This window comes from Gracilinanus agilis, chromosome 6 (genome assembly GCF_016433145.1).
Source record: "Gracilinanus agilis isolate LMUSP501 chromosome 6, AgileGrace, whole genome shotgun sequence".
NCBI lineage: Eukaryota > Metazoa > Chordata > Mammalia > Didelphimorphia > Didelphidae > Gracilinanus > Gracilinanus agilis.
Genome location: NC_058135.1, coordinates 50,845,399 through 50,869,223, shown reverse-complemented (window position 1 = coordinate 50,869,223; position 23,825 = coordinate 50,845,399). Strand labels below are relative to the sequence as shown.

At 35.8% G+C, this 23,825-nt stretch overlaps 1 protein-coding gene across 1 annotated transcript in view; it reads left to right on the top strand.

The window, feature by feature from the left end:
* TACR3 (tachykinin receptor 3) overlaps positions 1–23,825 on the top strand; it is a 127,362-nt gene that overhangs the window by 53,205 nt on the left and 50,332 nt on the right. The window lies entirely within an intron of this gene.

Sequence of the window (23,825 nt, the reverse complement as noted above, 5' to 3'; positions counted from 1 at the left end):
TATTCAAATTTTGATGTTCTTAACAACACATTAAGAAAAATATTTCTATACTTGGAAAACATTAACTGAGATCAAAGGGCTACATTCTCATATTGCTTATTCTAAAGTTATATGCAAATAATTCCTTTGCACTTTGGAAACCCAATTTTTGTTTTTAAGTGTTGTTTTCTCCACAGAGACTTGTGCTATTCTCCTGCTGATGCATTTATATTTTCCCCTTTCTGCACCAAATCTATGATTCCAGTGGCATAGGGAACTAACTCCCTGTGAGAAAACTCCTTTTATCAATGAAATCACCACTTATTCTATACTTTATTACATTAGAGATTTGTCTAGGGAACTGAAAAACTGTGTCAGTCCCATAGCTAATAAGTGTTGGAACTTAAACCTGGGTCTTCCTGATGCTTAGTCCATCTCTCAATTGTCACTATCTTTTTCCTCTTTTACTTACAAAGAATATTATAATTAATCTATTTACTTCATAAATTTGTTATGAAAAAGTGCTTCACAACCTAGTGATATGCAAATAAGTAATTGTTATCTCATTCTTCTTGTCTTTTGTGAAATGTTTTATCATTATTATTTATTCTTCAAATTGTTTTCTTCAAATCTTCAAAAATTCTTCAAAATGTTTTCTCCATGAGAATTCCATATAAATGGCAGCTAGGTGGCTCAGTGGATAGAGAGCCAGGTCTGAAGATGGAATGACCTGGGTTCAAATGTGGCCTCAGACACTTCCTAGTTGGGTGACCCTGGGCAAGAGACTTAGCCCCAATTGCCTAGCCCTTATTGCTCCTCTGCCTTAGAAATGAGGCTTAGTGTTGATTCTAAGATAGATGGTAAGGGTTAAAAAAAATCCACACAGTGGAGGGGGAACTGACCCAGGTCAAGTCACTTAACCTTTCTACTTTATCTGTAAAATGGGGATTGATAAATAATAGCACCTAACTCCCAGAGTTATTATGAGAGTAAAATGAGATGTTTGTAAAACACATTGTAAATGTTAAGGCTCTATATAAATTCTATATAAAGACTAGCCATTATTATTGCTGTTCTTTTCCTGATTCTGCTTACTTCCTTTTGCATCAGTTCATGTAAGTCTTTTTATGATTCTCTGAGATTTTATAGCTATTTTTATTACAGAACAATAATATTCCACTTACAGTCTTATGCTACAATTCATTTAGTCACACCACATTCAATTTTATTTCCAGTTCTTTGGTACAACAATAGCTGATAGACTTTTCTTTCTTTTTATTGTTAAGTGCCTTAGAGTTTGCACCTAGTGCTGGAATCCCTGGGCCAAAGGGCATAGATATTTTGGCACTGTTCATATAATTCCAAATTGCTCTATAGAACAGTTGGATCAATTCACAGTTCTAGCAATAGTACCTTATCCTACACTCTATCTTTGGTTCTTTGAAGTCTGTGACTAGCAGTAGAATCAGAAGGCATGGACATTTTATACAACATTGGTGACTTAATTACTTAAACAGAGAGGTGGAATAAAGAGAAATCCCAGAATAGTGAATTAGCCTAAATCTTTATCCAAACACTCTATTGCATCAAATGTCTAATAAAGGTTTAAGAGTCCTTTCTGAGGAATAATTCTAAAGTTTAAATTAGGGATGAAAGTCAGTCATTTGGGGCATGATTTTCCATTGAAATCCCTAACACTAAAATACCTCTTTCTTCCTGGCTAGCAAATTATAATTAAAATTAAATGTTTCCTTTGAACCCTTAAAATTTTAAATAATGCAATTTAAAGATGAATATCAAAATAACATCAGGTCCTCCATTCTTATATAATGCTATCTTCCTTCCTTGTGCTTAGGTTCCCTTCATTCCCTCATGCTTGGTCTCTTCTTTATATCCTACTATTTTTTTTAAAGGCCCCCTGTCCAAGAGCAGCTCAGTTATCACTCTAGATGCTCAGAATTTCACCCAGTATTTTGTGGACTTCTCTAGCGAACTTAATTTTCTTAAGTTCCTTTAAGTTTGCTTATTTGTATACATATCTTCTCAATTATATCCCCATGGAATGGAAGCTCTCTGAGGGGAGGAATAGTTTTGGTTGGGTTTTTGTTTTTTTTTTTGTTTTGCCTTTGAATCTCTAATGCCTTAGCACAATGCTTGACACATAGTAACCCCTTCATAAATGCTGATTGAATGATGGAAGTGTTTGTTGATGTCTACCCCCACATTCACTAGCTGAGTGTCTTATCCAAAATCAGTATCTCCCTGCCTTTAAAATATTTTTCTGCCTACAGCTAGCAATTAAAAGAAATATGTATTAATCAATCATCTTTGCATCCCTAAAGTCATCATAGTCCCTTGCATGCAGGAGCTGCTTTAGATTGTTTACTGGTAAACTTCTCCCCTTGGAAATGGAATAAAGAAGACTCTACTTACTTGCTGACTTATGACCCTGAGCAAGTAATTTTACTTTTCCATAATTTGAGAGGATTGGTCTCCCAGAGCTCTAAATCTGTGATTCCCTTAAAAACAACTTTAAATCTGTAGACACTATTTCCAGAATCTGTGAGTATTAGATTAGTTCCATTTTAAGGGACTGGAGATGGTTCAAATATTCATCAAACCTCCCCTTAGGAAATGCTGTGTATTTTGCAATTGGACATAAAGTACAACTTGGAAATAATAACCATTTTATGCTTTAAGGAAGGTACTGAGCATTATGACCTCATTTAAGGGGTTAGCTTATCTATCAGTACTCAGAGGCTAATGTAAAAGAAACTAAGAAGTCTAGACAAGGAAACTACATGAATACAAAAAACTGCTACTATAGTGTCAGGAGGAGAAAAAGAGTCTAGAAGCCTATTTAAGAGTGCTCCATCTACCTACTTTCCTTAATAAATAAAATGTTACAGTTTTCCTGGTAGATATCATCACCAGAGAAAGAAGCTAAAAAAAGAAAGCTTTAGTGGCAAGATTGTGTATTAAAAACATTTAAAATTAAATGTTGCAATTTGGAATATATGTATAGAGATATATATGCAGAGATATCCTTTAAAAATGTTACCTCACATGTCCCATATATGCAAATACAAGTAAGATTTTAAAAGAATGGACTCATTTGCAATTTTCTAGAGAATTCTGTGGTTATGATAGGCTTTAATGACAGTTCATTTATATAACACTTTGCAGCACAAAATATTATAATTATAACCTCCTGCTAACTAGGTGGGGATTTCACATTTTTTCTGTGAATATACTTTTTAAGTATAGCATTTATAAAGGGTATAGCACCAGTCCCTGACTCTCTCTAGGCTTTGTTTCTTCCTAAGTTGGTTTGACTCACTGAAGTAGCCATGATGGGAGTCTAGAATATTCTTCAGGGAAGAGGGTCACACTGGCATAATTTACTTTCAGGATCCTGTTGGCACCTTTACTGTGGGAAAAATATACATTTGCATTCATTCATTGAGCTCATGAGTCCCCATCAATGAGTTTCCCATTTATATAAATGAATAACAATAACCCCTTTAACCATTAATATATTTACTAACCAAAACAGAAAAAAACAAAAACAACCATAAGGTTTACTCAATAGAAGGAAAAAGCAATGGTAATTAAACTAGCAGTCTATTCCTAAAGCTGGATCCCATTCTCTCACTAACAGCATTTATGGGTGAAGGGAAGCATGAACTTTTATCATTTCAGTCATGAGGCATATAAGAAGAGAAAACCATAAACCTAGAGCAAATCATGAACCTGGACTGTGTTCTAGCTATTTATCATCTTTTTAGGGATAAGTGAGTCAAGCCAACCTAGAAAGAGTCAGAGCTCAGAAAGAGTCAGAGGTTGGTGCTACCTTTTATATATTCTTTACTTAAAAAGTATATATACCACATATCATCTATATCATCCATATTCTGAACATTTCTAGTACCCTGTCAGACGAAGGTGCTTCTCTACTGCTCTTGTCACCAAAGTAGTGTTAAACATTTTTAGCTAATGGCATGAAGACTGAGGTCCAGAGAGTTTCTGAAGCCAACTTCTTTGGCTATATGCTAAGGCAGCATGACATTCTTTCAGTGAAAATCAGTTCTCATTAATCTTCAGATCTGAAAAACTATTCATATCTTATTCTATATACAAGTGTTTCCCTTCTTGAACCACAGAGGAAGTAAAGGAAAAGATAAACAAACCTTTGGTGATCTTTCATCTTTTAGACAGGACTAGATAGCTTTTCTCTTAGCTACATATGAGAACATCTCAGAGGATTCTTCTCTTACTATCAGATCTTTCTTTTTAACCCCCAATATATTATTTAATTTTTTTCCAAATACATGTAAAGACAATTTTTATATTCATCTTTTAAAATTTTGAGTTCCAAGTTCTCTCCAGCCTTCTATCTACCCTACCTGAGATGGTAAGCAATTTCATTTAGGGTATACATGTGTAATCATGCAAAACATATTTCCATATTCGTCATATTGTGGGAAAAGAGATGTCAAAAAGGAGAAAACTCCAAGAAGAAAATAAAGTGGAAAAATAGTATACTTTGATCTACATTCAGACTCCATCAGTTCTTTCTCTGGAGGTGAATGGCATTTTTCAGTGAGTACTTTGGAATTATTCTGGATCACTGTATTGCTGAATGGCTAAATTGTTCCCAGTTGATCATCATACAATATTGCTGTTACTATGTACAGTGTTCTCTTGGTTCTCACTTCACTTTGCATCAGTTCATCAGCCATTCCAGGTTTTTCTGAAATCATCCTTTTTTCGTTTTTAGCACAATAATATTTCATTACAATCATAAACTACAACTTATTTAATCATTCCTCAATTGATGAACATCTCTGCAAGCTGCTGTAAATATTTTTTGTACAAATAGGTACTTTTCCTTTTTAAAAAATCTCTTTGAGCTAGAAAGACCTATATGAACTGATGTAAAGTAAATTAAGCAGAATAAAGAGAACACTGTACACAGTAACAGCAATATTATGGAATGATCAACTGTGTATGACTTAGCTACTCTCATCAATGCAATGATCCAGGACAATTCTGAAGGACTTAGGACAGAGAATGCTCTCCATCTCTAAAGAAAGAACTGTTGGAGTCAAAATGCAGATCAAAGCATGTGATTTTTAATTTTAATTTATTTGGATTTTTAATTAGGAATTTGGTTTTATATGTTATTCTCTTACAAAAATGAACAATTTAGAAATGTATTGTGATAATACATGCAAACCCAGATCATTCCTTGCCACCTCCAGAAGTAGGGAAGGAAGAAAGGGAAGGAGACAACTTGGATAATATGATTTATGAAGAAATTAGTTATATGTAATTGGTAATATAAAATATCTTTATAAAATCTCTTTGGCATACAGACCTATTAGAAGTATTGCTGGGTCAAAGAGTATTCACAGTTTTATAGCCCTTTGGACATAGTTCCAAATTGCTCTCCACAATGGTTGGATCAGTTTACAGCTCCATCAGTGCATTAGATTATCGGCTCCTTCAAACAACAGAACTTTCCCACAGTAAGATTCCTTTCATTAATAGTATGGTTTAGAGCAGTGATTCCCAAAGTGGGTGCTACCACCCCCTGGTGGGTGCTGCAGCGATCCAGGAGAGCAGTGATGGCCACAGGTGCATTTACCTTTCCTATTAATTGCTATTAATTTATCTTTCCTATTAATTGCTATTAAAATTTTTAAAAAAATTAATTTCTAGGGGGCTAAGTAATATTTTTTTTCTGGAAAGGGGGCAGTAGGCCAAAAAAGTTTGGGAACCACTGGTTTAGAGTCAATTGCCCTTAGTTTCTTTCAGCACCAGTGACTTTCCAACTCCTTTCTTTCTCTTCATCTCATCTGTATGCAAACTCTTCCAACAGCTCCACTAATTTTTCCCTAACTTTGCTTCTTCTATTTCTGTCTCCTGCTCTTCTGATCTGGTTTTTCATTTACTTTACTGAAATCCGGGTCCCTTCTTGTATAGTAATCTCTTTCTGGCTTTGGTTAAGAAACTCCAATTTTCACATTTCTGTCAGATATGCTAGAAATAGCCCATATAACAAGGCTCACAAACAGTGTTTTGATTCAGGATTTCCCAGTAGTTACCTTCAAAGTAACATTCATAGGAGCAGCTGGGAAACAATGCATTGTAGTCATCTCTACTATTAATCAGTACCTGTCTCCCTGAGGGGCTGTTCTGTCCTAGGACCTTTCATAACTTTTATCCGAGGACCTGATTTTCTCTTAGCACTGTTTCTTTTCTTGATGTTCCTCACAGAATGTCCTTTTTCTGTCCCTTTCAACAAGTCCACAAAAGAAAAGGAAAGATTTTCATTCTTTGAAAATCAGAAATCTCAATGACAGTATGCAAAGATAATATAATCAATAATACCTCAAATATTTCATGTGATCATATTTTTGTTAGTTCAATAGAAAATAATTTTTCTTATTCAAGAAAACATATACATGACATATGGTTTAAAACATTCTTATTCATGATGGTACATGCATAATTATATAGCACATAAGCAACCAAATACTCATCTGTAACTATACTGTATATGTAAATATAGCAATTATATACTTTGTCAAAAATATATATAATCAATATAAATGATGAATATACATGAAGTATACATACATATGGTTCACATTTTTTATAAATACTTAAAGCACCTTTAGATTACAACATTGAATGATATAAAACAGAGCAAAATATAATTGCATATATTATGTATATTTAAAGAATTATTTGGCTATATGAATAATTGTCTCTCATTTTGCTTGGTGTATTGTATAAGTGTGTCCACTGGTTTAACAGTTTGAGCATTCTTATTTTGAGTTCTGAGCTTTCTAAATGGTTTATTATTAATATGATCTAATCATAATTCTGAATTCCTAAGTGATCCAAGCTATCACTGTCCATTTTGGTGCACTCAAGTCCCTCCTTTTATTGAGATAAAATGTGGCTACTTTGGGTTTTAATATACCCTCATCACCTGAACTAGTGTTATCTCATGACTGAACTATACCTGGTGAAATTACTTGAACCTTTACCAAAATATAATCACATACATCTATATCTGAAATGGAGTGTTTCTCAGTTCTCAGTATGAGGTCTTTTTATTGGGGGAGGGGGTAGATGACATGTTTTTGTTTTTTTTTGTTTGATGGATTTCTCTTGGGCCCTTTCCTACATTTATTATCTTATACACTTTGCAATCAAGTGACATTCCCTTCCTTATTGTTCCTCTCACCAGACACTTCATCCCCCAAAGATAAGAGTTTTCACTGACTATCCACCATGCTTAGAATTTTCTTCCTCCTCATCTCCACCCACTATCTCACACCACCTTCCTTCCCTGACTTCCTTCAAGTCTCAGCTAAGATGTCACCCACCACAAGAAGCCTTTCCAAATCCTCCTTAATCATAGCGTGCCTTCCCTGTGAGACTACTCCCAATTTATCCCATGTATAATCTTGTTTGTATATAGTCACTTACATGTTGAGCCTCTCATTGAGACATATGAGCTCTCCAAGAGTAGGACCATTTGTTTTCTTTTTTCTTTCTTTTCTTTGGTCTTTCTTTACATCCCCAATGCTTAGTACAGTATCTGGCATATAGTGGGTATCTAAAAAATGTTAATTGAATAACTGGCTGGCTGCTTTCTTGGAAACAAGCTTAGTTGCCCAATCTTGAGTGGCTTCTTGGATTAATTAGGTTACTGGTTACATTAGACTTTTGGTTCATATCACATTGTAATTTTCTCTTCAGTTGACATGTCCTATTCTTAAGCATTTCTGCCTCATTATCAAGTTTCTCCATTATTCTCTGAACATTAAAGGCTCCTCCCACCCCCTCTTCAAAACATTGTCATCTTGCTTCAATTCTTGACATCAGATCAACACTGGCATTCCTGGAATAGATAAGACAAACATTTGTTGTGCCATTCTCTCTTGAGTTTCTTGTCCAGAGCACTTACTTCTCCCTTATAGAGAGCCAGGCTCTATATGGTAGGGGTTCTGAGTGGCGTTTTGCAGCATCGGATTGTTAAGATAGGAAAAAGAAAATGAGAACAACCAGACTAGTGGTTAGCCCATGCTGCTCTGAATTCTGTGAGCTTTGGAATTTATTATATACAGATTTCAAACAAAGAACACAAAGAAAGAGTCACAGCTGTGAAGGGGAAACAAATCATACACAACCCATTAAAGTCTAAAAAGTGAAGGTATAGGTAGGTACAAGGACAATGGCCAAATTCCAACCACCAATTAGTAGGGGATAATTCTGGGAGCAGAAATATTTTATGGAGATGTTCACTAATTGAGTCCTGTCTTCCTGGATTATAGGTTTGAACCTGGTCAAATAAAGTCCAGACTAAAGGCTTCCAGTCTTATCTAAGTATGCAGTCTTATCTAAGTAATGTTTGTTAGGGTTCAGGCTTCTTAATTATCAAGGAGAGAAAATTTTTAACTCAGTAGTTGTTGGTCTGCTAATGACTCAAAGCTTTTCAATAAGTCTATAATGTTTTTCCAATAAGAAAAGGTATGGATCATAAGAAGTATCAAAAGAGGGGTCTCAGATTTTTATCTATTCTCTTATTGGCTTCCCACACTCCCTTACTGTCACTTTCCACTATGTGTTGTCCTCTTTCGTTAGAGTATAATTTTGAAGACAGGTACTGATACCTTGCTACTTTGCATTTGTATACTCAGAGCTTGCTTAATAAATGCTTTTATTCATTCACTCATTCTCTGCTTTTCAGTCTTTTTCTTTTTAAAACTCTTATTTTACTCTTGTCTTAGAATCAATACTATGTATTGGTTCCAATGCAGAAGAGGGGTAAGAGGTAGGCAATGGGGGGGGATAAGTGACTTTCCCAAGGTCACACAGTGAGGATTCCTTTCAGTCTTTACTCTGTGTATATGTGTCCATATACATATATGTACCCTACTTTGATGCCTAATCATAGAATGGAAATGACCCAGCTTTTTAAAGATGACTTTTGGAGAACAAGTGGTGGTTCTTATCTTGGAGTCTGTGAATTTGTATAGATGCATGTGTACATGTGTATGTATGTATACATCAGATAGAGCAATAGATGGATAGAACCAAAGTCAAACTTTGCCACATCATCATAGGACAAAAATTCTGTCTTAATTGAAAAATAGAAAATCCCAGAATTTTCAAACTCTATGTATTTTTCTAGAAAAGTGTGATATTTTCTTTGCTCTATCAGTTCTATAGCATAGAAGTCTGTTTTTCAGTTGACCAAATATCAGAATATTAAAACTAGCAACATCTTCTAAATCTCTTTTAGCATGTACTCATTAGCTATTTTTCATTATTGAATTAGTCAATACAAAAAAAATTTAAATGCAAAACCTTATGACTAAATCACTCTAAATTATGCAAGCCAGCAAAAAAAGTTAATCTATTTCCAAACTATAATTAGTTATTTTTCTCATCCCTTTAAAACATGGGAAAGGCTCTGTACCTTTTATAATGCATTTGACCCCCAAAGCAGAAGATTTTGAAAAGTGAAGCAAAATTCCTCAATGTTTGTTGCTATTGTAGGTATATTAAAGAGTGTAAGCATCTTGTCATTTTTTCAGGTTCTGGACCAGGATGCCAGAGTCCTAAATTCTAGAGAGATAGTAGAAGAGCATATTATTGATACCCTCTGCTGTTTCCCCACTCTAATATTCAACTGCATCATGGTTTGTGAAAAAAGTTTGATGATAACGCTGATATTATGTCTACAAAGCTAGTGAGGACCTAAAGAGAGGCAGTACACATTGAGGATATTTTGGACTTGTAGTCAGGGACAACTGTGTTCAAATACTGCTTCTGACACTTATTATCAATGTGACCCAGGCAAGTTACTTAAATTTTCAGAGCCTTAGTTTCCTTGATGGTTTCTAAGGTCCCTTTCAGCTCTAGGTCTAATGTTGCTTCTTGACTTTCATTCCTATGGTCCCCTCAGAACACACACCAGCAGCCTAGAAGCCAGACCCTAGAAGTTTTTAGAATCAAGAAATCTAGGTGGACAATACCTAAAGCTAAAGGTAGATATGACCCCCAAGAAGTTTTACTTATACCTGATTAGAAGAGATGGGGTGGGAGTGGGACACATGAAATACCTTATCAGTTTAAATGTAGGTTATTATACTCCAGCCCATCCTTAAAATTATTTGAAAAGGAAAAATATGGGGAGATATTCATGCTGTATTTGTAATTACAAGTTACCAAGTTACAGTTTGGAGAATAAGTTCTCATCTTATTTATGGAAAAGGGTATCAGTAACTTTTTCTTTCTCATTTTTGTCCTTAATTTTCCATATATAATTTTTTTTGGATATAACTACTAATATTTCACCATTGGTGGAACATAAAAATCATAGAGAAATTTGGTGTTGGAAAGGACCCTGTATTTCTCCTAGTCCGGCCTCCTCATTTTATAGATAAAGAGAATTGGTCCCCCACAAGCTTTAGAGTTAGAATTGAACTTGAACCCAGGTCTAATCCAAGTGTTTTCCCACTCCATTAAGAAATGTCATCCTTTACATGTATGATGGGTATCATGTCTCTTGCCTTCTCAACAGAGAAGAAAGGGGAGAAAATTTGGAACTAAAAATAATTTTTTAAAAAATTGTCATTATGGTTCTATGATGTGCATTCATCTCTAAATTATATTCTAGAGAACGACACACAAATGGGTACCTATCAGGTGGATCTTCTCCCAGCATGCTCTATCACTTGCTGTCTGGCTAGAGACTTTAAATTGATTTTAACTTTGGCTTAAGCCATATGCAAGTGAGGAAGTAAATCTGCTCTGAGAGGTTAATTTATTATGTGTTAGGGGTGAGGGAATGCAGCTGTGGCAAGAGGCTAAGAGTTACATCAAAATGTAAAGATGCTGAAAAACTCAGCATTATAAACTAGCAAGTCATGTTTGCTCCAGTTTGTGTGTGTGTGTGTGTGTGTGTGTATGTGTGTGTATGTGTGTGTGTTTCAAACTTTATCTCTCAAGGTCAATCAGTTTTAATCAAATTCCTTACCAAATAAATCCCTTTCCATCCTAAAAAAGCCTCTTTTATTTTAATCTGTGAAACCAAAGACTATACTGGCCATTCAATGATTGTCATTCACTCATTCTTCATCCATGTCTTACAATTTGTGACCCCTTTTGGGGTTTTTGTGGGGCAGAGATAATAGAATGGTTTGCCATTTCCTTTCCCACCTCATTTTACAGATGAGGAAACTGAGGCAAATAGGATTAAGTGACTTCCTCAGGATTACACAGCTAGGAAGTGTCTGAGGCTGGGTTTGAACTCAGGTCCTCCTTACTCCAGATTCTGCACTCTATCCACTGTGCCACTTAAATGCCTAGTGAGTAACAATGGCTACATCTAAAACTGAACTCATTTTCCCTTTGAACCTCATTTCTTCTGATACCTTTTACCAGTGCCAGAAGTTCAACATTTCATTGTCCCTTTTGATTGCTTATTCTTGCTCCTAGGCATTCAGTAGCCAAGCTCTGTAGAGTCTAACTGTAATATTCCTCAAATTCATACCTTCCTTCCAATTCCAAGGGTGTTCTGACTAGTTTAGGTTCTCATCTCTCATCTGGACTATGATTCAATCAAATGGTTAGGGGCAGCTACTAGAAACCCAGGTTTGGAGATGGGAGACCCTGAATTCAAATCTGGCTCAGACACTTCCTAGCTGTGTGATCCTGTGGTTAAATGACTTGCCCAGGGACATACAGCTAGTAAGTGTCCAAGGAAAATAAGTCAGCCTGGCGCTCTATCCACAGGGCCACCCAATTGCCTTGTATAAATTCTAGCTGCTCTTTGCTCACCACTCACAATATACTTATTTACTTATCACCCTTTCTTATTAGTTAGATACAAATCCCTCCTTTTCATCCCTTTGGCAATTTTTGCATCAACAAAATTGCTTTCCTTCTTACTTCTTCTCTCCTACTTTGCTCCTCATTGGAGTCAAGGCATGACTTTAAGTCTGAGAGTAGAACTAGTGCCATGCAAGTACCAAGGGAAAGGGAAGACATAAGGTCAGAAGTGACATCATCCATAATAACCAGCTGATAGCATCAATCTCCAGAGTCAAGAAATCCCCTTTATGATATTCACAAACATCTTTAACATGTTTTTCCTTAAGCTCCAGCATTCTAAGTGAATAATAAGCTACTTCTTATTCAATGGCATTCTCCTTCTGTTTTTGTTTAATCGCAATTATTATAACTGTAAGCAGCTTAGTTGGATAAAGTACTGAATGGGTAATCATTCTGAAAGAGACTCTGGAGGTCATCGAGCCCAAACTCCTCATTTTAAAGGAAACTGAGGACAAAAGAGTTTCCATGACCTGCTTATGGTCACCTAAGTAATAAAGGAGCAGAGCCAGGTTCTTTCTAAATTCAGGTTCTCTGACTCTAAAGCCAGTACTCTTTCCATTGCAGGAGTCTAGCTCACTCTGATTATATCAGTAACTTTTGACACTAGTTGCTGTGTGACCTTGCCTCATGTGATCCCACTGAAACTCGGTTTTTTCATCTGTAAAATGAAAAGGATAGACTTGACAGCCTTTAAAGTCCTTTTTAATCTTCAGTGTTCCCATTTCAATCCAATTCAATTTATATCTCACCTCTGACACTACTTATGTGACAATGTGCTTGTAACCTAACTTCTTGTACTCAATGGAAGTTTGTGATTTGTTTTTTTGTGGAAGGAACTCTACCCAAAATGTTGAACAATGGACTCTCAAAAAATGTACACGTAGGAAGGACTGCAGGAGAGGAAACATATAAGAAAAACAACTGCTTGAACGCATGGGTCAGGGTGGACATGATTGAGGGTGTGGACTTGAAACTACCACACCAATGCAACTACCAACAATTTGGAAATTGGTCTTGATCAAGGACACATGACAAAACTAGTGGAAATGCGCATGGGTAGGGGGGGGTGCGGGGGGGGGGGTTGAAGGGGAAAGGAGGAGCATGAATCATGTAACCATGTTAAAAATGAATATTAATAAATGTAAAAAAATGTACACGTAATACTAAGTATAATCTGTATTATTCACATTTTTTCCTCATTTCCTTAAGTCATAAAAACACAATGACATAAAACTTGCCCATTTCCAAGGTGTAAACCCTGAAAATTTAACAATTGGCTCAGGAGACTTTTAAGCTGGATCCACTTTGCTGTTTTCTCACACTAATGAAATCAGAAATGCTTGATTTTTGATGTATTGTTAACTATATTGTTCTCTATCATTTCCCCCTTAAAACCTGTTATTTAAGTTAGCTTGTGATGAAATAGCTTTTGTGGTCTAGCAAGTAATCTAATGAACATTTATAATATTATTTATATGGGGAAATAAACCATCAGCTTGAAACATAATTGATTTCTACTTTGGAAGAGGAAGAAAGGAAGGAAGGAAGGAAGGAAGGAAAGAAAGAAGGAAGGAAGGAAGGAAGGAAGGAGGGAGGGAGAGAGGGAAAAGGAAGAAAGGAAGGAAGGAAGGAAGGAAGGAAAGAAGAAGGAAGGGAGAAGGAAGGAAAGAAGGAAGGAAAGAAGGAAGGAAGGAGAAGGGGAAAGGGAAAGGGAAAGGATGAGGAGAAATGGCAGGGAAAGGGAAAAGGCATGTTTAATCAGAAAAAAAAAAATATGAATGTTGGTGTCAGAATACCAGTCCTGTCATCCTGGGAAAGTGACTTAATGGACTCAGTGCCCCTGGCAACTCTGTAATAGTATAAATCTCAGAGTAGATACCAAACTGCACTGACAGAAGGAGTTTCCCCTTTAGAGCTCCCTAATGTGATGAAACTGAAGGACAGTCTTCATGACCTAATAGTACACTGGTTCAAGAACCAAAAAGACCTGAAATCAAATCTTGCTTCTCATGCTTACTACCAATGTAAGCTTGAACAAGTCACAGAATCTCTGTGGACCACCATTCTTGATCTATAAAATGAGAGGGTTAGACAGTTGGCCTCTCAGGTCCTTCTCCAGCTCTAGAGCTATGATCTTACGGTTCTTGAAAAAAATTCACTTTTGTTAAACTGAATATTTTAGCAGTTTCTGGCTTTTTTTCCTTTTGACAATGTCAACAAAATGCAGATTGAGAATCACTCTTAAATTTCCCTTTAAATTGATGTTACTCACCCCTAAACACATAGGTATGATTAGATTTACTTCATTTAAAACAATTCCATTCATATGATTCCTTACTTAAAGGAATTTAAAAGCTGGAAATGACCTTAGAGATCATATGTGCCAACCCCTCATTTTACAGGACCAAACTGAGAGTTAGTGATTTCTTCAAGATTAAACATGAATGGGGCAGCCAGGTAGCACAGTGCCAGTCTTGGAGACAGAGTTCAAATATGACCTCAGACCCTTCCTAGTTGGCAACCCTGAGTAAGTCACTAAACTTGTTGCTCTTCTGTCTCAGAACTGATAGAGACAGAAAATAAAGATTTAAAAATAAAAAGCTGGAACGTAGAATAGTAGCAAAGTCAACATTAGAACTCATATCTTTTGACTCTCAGCTCATTGTTCTGAACATTGGACAATGCTACCCCTGAAATAACTGGATTAACCTAGCTATGGGAGAAGGAAAGGGAAGAGAAAGATTTAATTTAATAAAAGAAAGCTTTTATAAAGTATTTACCATGTGCCAGGCACCTTTCTCAGCACTTTATAATTATTCTCTTATTTGATCCTCATGCCAACCTTTCAAGGTAGGTGCTATTATTATCTCCATTTCATAATGGAGACAAATGGAGGGTGAATTGTCCAAGGTCACACACCTGATAAGTGTCTGAAGCTGGGTTTGAACTCAGATCTTCCTTACTCCAAGCCCATTGCTGTAACTGCTAACCCATTTAGCTGCCTAGATAGTTCTGATTTAGCAGCATTTGAAACCAACTAGGAATATTTCCTCCTGCATAGAGAATCCTTTTTTTTTACATGTAGCAATATATTACAAATATGTAACATGTTTGTGTGTGTTGAGCTGTTACATCCTCTACAGAGTCACAAAATTCACAGATACTCATTAAAAATCCCTGCTTAGTACCTGATCTGAACACCAGAAGAGGAGAGAGATCCTGATTTCCATTTTACTTTCAAAAATCTTAACGTCTCCCTTGTGGACATAAAACATTCACAGGAAAAAAATTAAATGATGCCATAAGGCAGAATATGATGCAATGTCAAATAAGTTACAAAAGCAATATGGAATACGGGAATTCGGAGAAGTGGGGGGGGGGTCTTCATGGAATACACACAACTTGAATATATATTAAACAATATTTGAATAGATGGAAGGTAGAGGAATGAGCCAATAAAGTAATACTTTAAAATCTGATAGCTCTGTGCAGGTTACCACAGCCAGACACATCCATCACCCAGTGGCCAGGGGAGTGGTGAGTAGATCTTTAGCTTGCTACGATGGTCCTCAGATGGCTGGCACAGTTCATTTTTGAGATCTTACTTGAAACTTCACATTACATCACATTAGAACCTATAAGAGCTGGTGTGTCACCAAGAAGGCTTTTGAGGCTCCAGATTCCCATTGAAACTATAATATACTTTTTTTCCTGAAAATGCTTTCCTTTTATTTCTTTTTTTAAACTTGAAAAAATCTCATTTAATTAATTAATTTAGAGTATTATTCCAGGATTACATGATTCATGTTCTTTCTCTCCCCTCCTCCCACCCCTCTCCCATAGCCAACAAGCAATTCCACTGGGTTTTACATGCGTCACACAATATATTTTTAAAATAAGAAAAAATATTCAGGACAAAAAAGATCTAAATTCCAATCTCATATAAGGTGCTATGAGTAAGCCACTTAGCCACTGAGACTTTTTTTTAAAGGCCTTACTTTCTGCCTTAGTAACAACTCTAAGATAGAAGGACAAAGGCTAGGCAAACAGGGTCACACAACTAGGAAGTGTCTGAAGCCATAGTTGAACCTAGGTCCTCCAAATTCCAAGCCTGGCTTTCTATCCATTAAGCCACCTGGCTGCCTCTTAACCACTGAGTCTTAAAATCTTCATCTATAAAATGGGGATAGGAATAGGACAATGTCACCCTTTTGTGTGGATAATCAAAATCAAATGAGATAATGCAAAAAATGCTTTGCCAAGGTTAAAATGAATATAATGTGAGCAATGATGATATGGTGAAGATTATAAGGCTATGACAAAAGCAAAGGGGTAACAGAGGTACATCCATTATGCTGCACCCATACCCATAGAATTTTTAATATTTAATTTTTATTATGAACTTAATCCAAATAAGAACATTTTATTATCCAAAGAAAAACTAATTATATTGTGTAAAAAAACTAAAGTTCTGATGGGTGCATTTTCTTCTCCTAAGTGTATATTAAATATAATATGATTGCTCTGCTTGTGTCCCTTCTGGACTTTTTTCCTCCTCTACATTTTTAATTTTTTATTGTTTTTTTCTCTTTGACCTTATTACTACTCGCAGCCTCACCCAGGATGAATGAAAAATCTAAAAAATATTTTTGAGTTCTCATTATATATAGCAAACACTGTGCAAAGCTTTAAAATAAATAATAATTCTTATTGTTTTATACATTTTCAATTTTATAAATAATAAAAATTTAAAAATGGAAAAGAAAGAATCCCTGCTTTGAAGGAGCTCATATTCTAGTTGAAGAAGACAGCCTTAACCATTTTCTGACATTTTGAAATCCATGTTCTTTTCCCCTGAGATGGCAGGCAATATTATAGAGACTATACATGTGCCATCATGCAATACATAGTTCCATCTTCATCATATTTTGAAGAAGACACATATCGTTTATACAAGAAAAAAATCTCTTGAAGGAAATATAGTGAAAAGTTGGATTCTTCAATTTGTATTCAGAGTCCATCAGTCCCTTCTATGGTGGTCTTTTTCATCATGAGTACCCTTGGATTTGTCTTGGATCTTTACATTGCCATTCACATTGTTCCTCATGGTCATTGTGTACAAGTCCTTACAGTACATTGGAAGGACAAATAGATAGGCTAACAGTTCCAAAGCATGCCTGCAGGACAAATGATAAGCTATCCCTTATATCAGATAAGTAGGGTCAAGAAAAATGATTCAATGCAACATTTTGTTTGAAAATACACACGCCATTCTACACCTCTGGTCTATCAGCTCTCCGCCAAAAGCTACAAGGCATGCTTTCATTGCTAATCTTTTGAAGTTATAATTATTCAGTGCATTGATCAAAGTCCTTTTTCAAAGGCATTTCCCTCTACATTCCGATGGTCATTAAGTTTATTATTTTCCAAGTTCTATTCATTTCACTCTGCATCAGATTATACGTCAGATTTCATCCATCTATATTAAATTTAGTGTAGAGTTTTCCTGAAGTCACGGCAAAGTTTTAAATGTTGACAAACTTCTTAGAACTGCAGTAAGACTTTTAAGATACTCTTTATATAATAGTAATACAATTGTATTAAATCTCTCTAAATTCATCACATTTGTCATTTCCTTACAACAAATAGATCCACTATATTCACAAACCACAATTTGTTAGCTATTCAGCCTTTGAACACTCACTTAGTTTCCACCTCATCAATATGATAAAAAGTACTATAATAAATATTGCCTACATATACATCCTTTTTCTTTGCCTATGCCCTCTTTGAAGTAGGTAGGTATTGATAGAATGTGAAAAGACTTCAAACAGGGCTTTTTAATCTTTTGAGGGTCATTGATTCCTTTGATAGTTTAGGGAATCTTATGTACCTAGAATAATATTCTTAAATCTATAAAGTTAAATACATAAAATTACAAAGGAAGGGGGCAGCTGGGTCGCTCAGTGGATTGAGAGCCAGGCCTAGAGACAGGAGGTCCTAGGTTCAAATCCAGCCTCAGACACTTCCCAGCTGTGTGACCCTGGGAAAGTCACTTGACCCCCATTGCCTACCCTTACCACTCTTCCACCTATAAGTCAATACACAGAAGTTAAGGGTTTAAAAAATAAAAAAAAAATCTTAAAAAAAATTACAAAGGAAATTAAAGATTAGTGAAAGTCAAGGTGTTATTTTATTTCCCATCTAAGTTCATGGATCCCTGAAATCTTTCCACAAATCCTTTAGGAGGTCAAAAACTTAAAACAGAGGAAGACCTGTAGTATAATTTCAGAGAAACTCAAAAGGAAGATTTATGGGGAGAATTTAGATGTAGGAACACAGTAGATAGAATTCCAGACCTGGAGACAGTAAGATATCTTCGTGAGCTCAAATCTAGCTCTTACTAGCTGTACACTCTGGACAAGTCACTTAACCCTGTTTACCTCCATTTCCTCATCTCTCAAATGAGCTGGAGAATAAAATGGCAAACCATGCCAATATCTTTGCCAAGGAAGCACCAAATGAGCAGCTAAGTGGCTCAGTGGGTTGAGAACCAAGCTTGGAGGTGGCCTAGGTCCGAATCTGGGCCTCAAGATACTTCTTAGTTGTGTGACCCCAGGCAAATCCCTTAACCCCAATATCCTAGCCCTTCCCAATACTTAGTATGAATTCTATGACAGAAGATAAGAGTTTAAGAATAAAAAAGAAAGAAAGCCCGGGGTCACAAAAGAGGCAGACATGACTAAAATGATTGACCAAAGAAATAGGACTCACAAAATTAGATGTTGTTGGGGTAAATCATCACAATTACTAATTGGATAGTTTACAGTGGGGAGGGACAGAGAGGAGAGAAACAATTAGAACCCTGTTGTCATCCTCTGGTTGTGATGCTGAAAGTGCTTGGACAAGAGTGCCAGGAAAGAATGGAGGTGACAAGTGTAAAAGAAAATACCTCATAGTACTTGACTGATTGCATATGGAGTAGATGAAGGGAATTTTTAAAAAGGAGAGGCTAAAGGAAACCAAGATTCCTAACCTGCATGACTGGGGAAAATAGTTACTTGTTTGACAGAAAAAAAAAGTCATCAGTGTAAGTTGATGGGGAACAGAGAAGTTCAGTTTTTTATATACTGAGTTTGCACTGATAGAAAAATAACTGATGGGCAATTTCTTTTTTTTCCTGATCTAATGCATTTTAATTTTTTTTCAATTTCTTTTCATTTATTTTTACAAGTATTCATGATATCTCCCTTAAACTTCCTCCTCCCCAAATAGAACATTAAAAGAAAAAACAACTAGAGATCTGTAATTAAGCAGTTGAGGACATGAGACTGGAGTAAATTTTTACTTTACTGATAGATATCAGGGAAGGAATGGTCCTCTTGAACATTATTGGACAGTCGGTCAATCAATAGGCATTTACTGAGCACCTTCTAGGTTCCAGAAACTATGCTATGAGATAGGGATACTAAGAAAGATGAAAGTCAGACCACCGCTCTTATCATCTAATGGGGGAGACTCCAGAAACCATCTATATTCATACAAGATACATACAGACTAAACTAAAGATTTCAGAGTCCAGGCACTAGCATTAAGGACAGTTTCTACCTATTATTTTCTGTGGCTCAAACAGAAAAGGCCAGTAGAAAAGTTTATTCTTATCTTGACTAGATAGAGCATAATACTTAATATCAGATAAATATGAAATATAAATACTTAAATGTAAATTATATAATTATAAAACCCTTTTGAAAAAATGGCTTGACATAGAGCTGACAGCTGATGGCACTATTCCTATCCTTTTAAAATTATTTTTAAATTTTTAAGCCCTTATTTTTTATATCCTAATAATAACTCTAGGACAGAAGGGCAAGATCTAGGCAAATGGGGTTAAATGAGTTGGCTAGCGTCACACAACTAGGAAGGGTCTGAGGTCATATTTGAACCCACGTCCTCCTGACCCTACGCATGACTCTATCCACTGTACCACCTAGCTTCCCCCATTCCTATACTTTTCAGACTATAATTAAGTAATTTACTTCTTAGTTCTGAATACCACTCAGCTTATCATCTACCATTCTTTAATATTGACTACAAAATCACAGCGGTAATAATGATATTGCAAGGCAAGTAAGTGGAACAGTGGATATAGCAACTGTACCTGGCATCAGAAAGACCTAAGTTTAATTTTGCCTCAAACACTTCCTAACCAGAAAACCTGTTTGCCTCCATTTCTTCATCTATAAAATGAACTGGATATCTTTGCCAAGAAAATCTCAAATAGAACAACAACAAAATAAAGATTTGCTATACAAATACAGAAAGTCAGACAAGTCCTGTCCTCAAGGAACTTATGTTCTACTGACCACCACAGACAATTTAATCAGGCTCATCATGAATGGTCAGCTTAAATGGTCAGTTTAAAGGCAGCAGCTTGGGATTGTGTCTACTAAAAAAGGGAGGAGTCTCTAATCTGTGCTGGTAATGTCCCATACTGATGAAACCAGTTTCATTTCATGTGAAAACTTTGAATTATTGAAGGAAGAATGAGTACCATAGCATTTCCCTTTGATTTATTCTTCCATTATTAATAAGGGAGTAGACCTAATCTAGCTACAACCTCTTGAAGCTTCCCTTAAGACTCAAGCCATACATTTATTGAGAAAACTGGCTAAGAGTTTTTTGTGGTGGCAAAAAACTGGAAAATGAGGGCATGCCCTTCAATTGGGGAATGGCTGAACAAATTGTGGCATATGCTGGTGATGGAATACTATTATGCTCAAAGTGATAATAAACTAGAGGAATTCCATGTGAACTGGAAAGACCTCCAGGAACTAATGCAGAGTGAAAGGAGCAGAGCCAGAAGAACATTGTACACAGAGACTGATATACTGTGGTAAAATAGAATGTAATGGGCTTCTGTACTAGCAGCAATGCAATGACCCAGGACACCTCTGAGGGATTTATGGAAAAGAAAACTACCCACATTCAGAGGAAGAAATACAGGATTGGAAACAGAAGAAAAACAACTGCTTGAACACATGGGTTGAGGCAGACATGATTGGGGATGTAGACTTGAAACTACCACACCAATGCATCTATCAACAATTTGGAAATAGGTCTTGATCAATGACACATGTTAAAACCAGTGGAAATAAGCATCAGCCATGGTGGGGGGACAGTTCGGGGTGGGGGGGTAAAGGGGAAAGTAAGAGCATGAATTATGTAACCATGTTAACTTTTCTTTTTTTTTTTCTTGTTCAGTTGTGATCATATTTTTCCCCATTATTTTTTTATTTTTCTATTAGACATTTATTAATATTTGTTTTTAATCTGTTTACATACTTTATGCCCCTACTTTCCCCTTCACCCCCCGCTATCCCCCACCCATAACCAACGCACATTTCCACTGGTCTATTTCCCATTCATGTCCGCCTCAGTCCATGCATTCAAGTAATTGTTTATCTTATATGTTTCCTCTCCTGCAGTTCTTCCTCTGAGTGTGGGTAGCATCTTTACCATAAATCCCTCAGGGCTGTCTTGTGTCATTGCAGTGCTGCTGGTACAGGAGCCCATTACATTTGATTTTACCACAGTATATCAGTCTCTGTATACAATGTTCTTCTGGCTCTGCTCCTTTCGCTCTGCATCACTTCCTGGAGGTCTCTCCAGTTTGCATGGAATTCCTCCAGTTTATTATTCCTTTTAGCACAATAGTATTCCATCACCTGCATATACCACAATTTGTTCAGCCATTCCCCAATTGAAGGACATCCCCTCATTTTCCAGTTTTTTGCCACTACAAAAAGCGCAGCTATAAATATTTTCGTACAAGTCTGTTTATCTATGATCTGTTTGGGGTACAAACCCAGCAATGGTATGGCTGGATCAAAGGGCAGGCATTCTTTTATAGCCCTTTGAGCATGGTTCCAAATTGCCAGCCAGAATGGCCGGATCATTTCACAACTCCACCAGCAATGCATTAATGTCCCAATTTTGCCACATCCCCTCCAACATTCATTACTCTCCCTTTCTTTCATTTTAGCCAATCTGCTAGGTGTGAGGTGATAACTCAGAGTTGTTTTGATTTGCATTTCTCTAATTATTAGATATTTAGAGCACTTTTTCATGTGCTTATTGATACTTTTGATTTCTTTACCTGAAAATTGCCTATTCATGTCTCTTGCCCATTTATCATTTGGGGAATGGCTTGATTTTTATACAATTGCTTTAACTCCTTGTATATTTGAGTGATTAGACCCCTGTCAGAGTTTTTCATTATAAAGATTTTTTCCCAATTCGTTGTTTCTCTTCTGATTTTGACTACATTATTTTTGTTTGTAGAAAAGCTTTTTAGCTTAATATAACCAAAACCATTTAATTTACATTTTGTAATTTTCTCTAACTCTTGCTTGCTTTTAAAATCTTTCCTTTCCCAGAGATCTGACAAGTATACTATTCTGTGTTGACTTAACTTATTTATAGTTTCCCTCTTTATGTTCAAGTCATTCACCCATTCTGAATTTATCTTGGTGTAGGGTGTGAGATATTGATCTAAACCTAATCTCTCCCATATTGTTTTCCAAATTTCCCAGCAGTTTTTGTCAAATAGTGGATTCATGTCCCAAAAGTTGGACTCTTTGGGTTTATCATACACTGTCTTGCTGACATTATTAACCCCAAGTCTATTCCATTGATCTTCCCTTCTATCTCTTAGCCAGTACCATATTGATTTAATGACTGCTGCTTTATAGTATAGTTTGATATCTGGTACTGCTAGGCCCCCTTCCTTCACATTTTTTTTCATTATTTCCTTTGATATTCTTGATCTTTTGTTATTCCAAATGAAATTTGTTATAGTTTTTCCTAATTCAGTAAAGAAGTTTTTTGGTAATTTGATAGGTATGGCGCTAAATAGGTAAATTAATTTGGGTAGGATGTTCACTTTTATTATGTTAGCTCGTCCTACCCATAAACAGTTAATGGCTTTCCAATTGTTGAGGTCCAGTTTTATTTGTTTGGAAAGTGTTTTGTAGTTGTTTTTGTATAATAGCTGTGTTTGTTTTGTTAGATTGATTCCCAAGTATTTTATATTGTCTAGGGTGATTTTAAATGCTGTTTCTCTTTCTACCTCTTGCTGTACTAATGTATTGGAAATGTATAGAAATGCTGATGATTTATGTGCATTTATTTTATATCCTGCCACTTTGCTAAAGTTGTTGATTATTTCTACCAGCCTCTTAGTTGATTCTCTAGGATTTTTTAAGTAGACCATCATATCATCTGCAAAGAGTGATAGCTTAGTCTCCTCATTGCCTATTTTGATACCTTCAATTTCTTTTTCTTCTCTAATTGCTACTGCTAGTGTTTCTAGTACTATGTTGAATAATAGAGGTGATAATGGGCATCCTTGTTTCACTCCTGATCTTATTGGGAAGGCTTTTAATTTATCCCCATTGCATATAATGCTTGTTGATGGTTTTAGGTATATATTGTTTATTATTTTTAGGAAGGGTCCTTCTATTCCTATACTTTTCAATGTTTTCAATAGGAACGGATGCTGTATTTTGTCAAAGGCTTTTTCAGCATTTATTGAGATAATCATGTGATTTTTGTTTGTTAGACTGTTGATATGGTCAATTATGTGGATGGTTTTCCTAATGTTGAACCATCCTTGCATTCCTGGTATAAATCCCACCTGGTCATGGTGGATGACCTTCTTAATTACTTGCTGGAGTCTCTTTGCTAATATTCTATTTAAGATTTTTGCATCTATGTTCATTAAGGAGATTGGTCTATAGTTTTCTTTCTCTGTTTTTGGTCTACCTGGCTTTGGAATCAGTACCATATTTTGTCATAAAATGAATTTGGTAGGACTCCTTCTTTGCTTATCATATCAAATAATTTGTATAGTATTGGGATTA